The 3,409-nt window shown below is 33.9% G+C and overlaps 1 long non-coding RNA gene across 2 annotated transcripts; it reads left to right on the top strand.

Annotated features, from left to right (window-relative positions):
* Window positions 1-645: 645 nt before the first annotated feature.
* On the top strand, window positions 646-3,180 carry LOC142166937 (uncharacterized). Of its 2 annotated transcripts, XR_012697453.1 has the most exons (5): window positions 646-918; window positions 1,775-1,852; window positions 1,973-2,067; window positions 2,158-2,498; window positions 2,943-3,180. It is a non-coding gene; the product is annotated as an uncharacterized LOC142166937 (long non-coding RNA). The 2 variants fall into 2 exon arrangements; XR_012697452.1 differs by lacking the exon at window positions 1,775-1,852 and having other exon boundaries at window positions 654-918.
* The last annotated feature ends 229 nt before the right edge of the window (window positions 3,181-3,409 follow it).

Here is a 3,409-nt window from a genome sequence, read left to right as displayed (position 1 = left end):
GAACACTGCGGGGATGATATGAGGATATGAAAACCACGACTGTCACTTCAACCGGAATACAAAACTAGGAAACATAGCTGTATCATTGGGACCGGGGACTGCACGGCCAGCCCCGTAGAAACAAGTTGCACAAGTTAGACACAAGAAACGACAATTTCTTTTTAGCACAATGAATGCTTATGTACTTTTGAAAATGGAAGGAATAAAGTAAAGCCCTTTTATTCCTATCTTGTTTCATGTCTGAACGATTAATTGATTTTATCATTTGAAAGTTAAACAAGTACTTCAAATGCTAGTATCATAATGAACAGGAGACGTCCTCTTCAAGAACACCATAAATATAAGAGGGCCCTCTCTTATGAAAACCCTCGCATTAAAGGGTTGATTTTGGAAGAATTTATGCCCGGAATCCAAATGCTTTTGGGGAAAAATACACCCAAAGCCTTGCATGATCATACGCAAACAGTAAAACTTGCGTAAACACTTAAATTCAAAAAGACGCAAAGAGCAAACTTGCGCAAATGTTTAAACAAAAGTACGCAGAAAGGGAAACTTATACGATACTTGAACGAAAAGGTGTTTACACACTACAAGAAAAAAGAGATATTGTGGCATTTTTATTACGGCGGTTTCTAATAACTGCCACAATACACGTTATATTACGTCGGTTTCTTAATCGCCACAATAAGTTATTTTAAAACGGCGGTACAAATTTTGATCCTACGAGCTTTTTGACTATTTTTCAGCAAATCAGAATTCCCTCCCCCAAATTAAATTCCCTCTCACTTCCCACAAATTAGACGGACACACACACACTCTCTCCTCCTACTCTCACAATTTGGCGAAACCCTAGGTTTTAAGCGCCTCACCTCATCTTACGGTTGGAGAAAACAAAGATTTGTTGCGGATTGCAAATAGGTATATCAACACTTATCTTCTAATTTCCCAGATCTGTACGTGTTATATATTTCCTAATATGGTAGAGATTATCCTATGCATGAGACACTTGAAAATCCCTTTTTGCGTTTGTGAACAGTATTATGTATTGTGTTGGTTTGTTTGTTCGTTTGTGAAACATATGTTGGAATTTTTGTCTCTTAGTTAAGTGTGTGTGATTCATGTGAATTTTGGTGTGTTGCTCATTTTTGGGCATTGCTGATTATAAATTGTGTAAATTGCAGCAACAGTTGAAGATGTGCATATAAACTGTTTGATAAAAATCCTAAGTGACTGCCTTAAGTTAGTTTAAAATTATTTGATGATTAAGTGTCTGATGCAAGTATGCTTGGCTATTTTCTGCTTAAGCAATTCGATTCGATTGACATGGTCTATTATTGACCATGTTTGACTCTAAAATTAATTTTGTTACATATAGTGTCTATGACTAGGCGTCCAATGAACTTTATTATGTGATGGTGCATTTATGCCGATATTTTGAAGAAATTAATTCCTTTTGAATATTTGTCTTTGTTCTTTGGCAATTGCATTCCACTACACATGCTCATCATGCAATTCCAGAATGAAAGGTGATGATGTTTGTGTGCTAAATCTTTGTGCTTCACATCTTTGCAATAGGCTGAATGTTGAGCAAAAAAAACTAATGAAGGCTAAAATAGTTCAGTTATAAAATAGTCTGTTTGAAAGCTAATTCATGACCTGTAAAGGTACTTGCAAATAGTTGGATAGCACAAGCACTTCAGATTTAGTAACTGAAAACCTTTGTAACACTTTGTTCATATTGATAAGGTTATATAAAGATTACTGACTATTATAGGAAAGGCATTGGCAAGCCTAAGGAAGTTTATTGCTAATTTAATTCGCAGAGTACAGAGGTATTGCCATAGATTAATAGGTATGTATGTTAATTATCACTTGGAATATTCCACAAAGGTACTTACTAAATGTACATTCTTTAGATATTTATAAATATTTTGCTCTTATGTTAAAGAAATTCACCTATTTGAATTTGCAGGACTAGGAGCTTTGCAAGAGGACTCAATTGGTTCAATGAAAACAAGCTATTCGTCATCTGGTGATGTTATGAGTTTGGCTAGAAGGACTAATATGGTAGTGTAATACGATGTGCTTAGTGATCAATTCTAAAGATAAAATACATCCTTAATTAGGTGCTAATGTTTTACATCGTGAAAATTTCAGAAATTAGACACCAGGGAAAGATATTGATGGAGGCGATTATTGGATTGGAACTCATAAGCGGCCAGATGGGAGTTATGTGAATGAAGAGGCTAGAGAAATTGTACTAAATAGTAGGTTGATTGCTTGTATTTTTTAGTTGTGATATTTATCATATAATAATAGACTATTTGTATAAGATTTAAGTATTCTTTTATCTTTCGTTTTGGAGAAAATTGAAGGATAGTGTTCGAGGTTAGACTTGGGTGCAGTTTTGACTGTAGTATTCGAGCAAACTTCTATACGACTTAGTCTTAGGAGATATCCCCGAGTAGTTAGCTGGCTTATTTCCCACTGCTCCACAGGTATAGTACTCATCTTTTCTTATTTTCTTTTCTGCTGGGGCTTGAAATATACACTCTTGACGCTACTAGCTCTTTGTATGTGTGTTAAGGAAAACTAATATTGAAGGATCTAATAGTGTATGAGTTAACTGAACGAGTATACTTTTAGAAGTTGCATGACATATACTTGATAAAGGAAAGATCAAGCAGTATATTACAGTCACAACAGGAAAGGTGCCTCTCTCTCTTTCAGAAACTGTCATTCTGTTTTAGGTAGATCATGAAGTGAAGTATATGTTCGTCATTGACTTTCTGAAGTTAATTTTCTGGAATGCAGTTGAATAAATAAATTACTGTCAGTGAAGCTATTTGACTTTTATGTTCCTATTCTTGTTGATGTCAATATTTTAGTTATTGTGGGTTTTCCTGTAATACTGTCTCTTTTTGTTTTGTTTTGTTTTGCAGGCATCGAATTTATGAAGTGGCACTCCTTCATCAATTGGGTCAAAAATATCTACAGACAAGTAACAATACCGATTGAGCGTGTAAAAATTAGTAATCATGTTTAGGATTAACTATGAATCTCTTGGATGTTGTTGTATTGAATTACTCTTTGAAATAGAAATACATTGGATAATGTAATTTTGGAGTAACTATATTTAATTTGTTTAATTGTTTAATAAATAATTTGCTTGTTTAATCCTTTATATTATGTGTTAAAATTCAATATGATATGGAAATTTTAGGGTATGGAGTGCCGTAGGATGTAAATGTGGAATGGAAAAATTGTTATATTACTAATGATTATTTAATAGAAATTTAGTTTTATATTTGCAATTATGGCGGTTAAGAACTGCCATAATAAACAACATAACAACGCCATAGGTAAACAATGTAATTGTGGCGGTTTTTAGCTACATGTTAGGGCGGTT

Source organism: Nicotiana tabacum, chromosome 12, assembly GCF_000715075.1.
Source record: "Nicotiana tabacum cultivar K326 chromosome 12, ASM71507v2, whole genome shotgun sequence".
In the NCBI taxonomy this organism is placed as follows: domain Eukaryota; kingdom Viridiplantae; phylum Streptophyta; class Magnoliopsida; order Solanales; family Solanaceae; genus Nicotiana; species Nicotiana tabacum.
The sequence above is the reverse complement of the archived record's forward strand: the minus strand, read 5'-3'. Positions and strand labels throughout refer to the sequence as shown.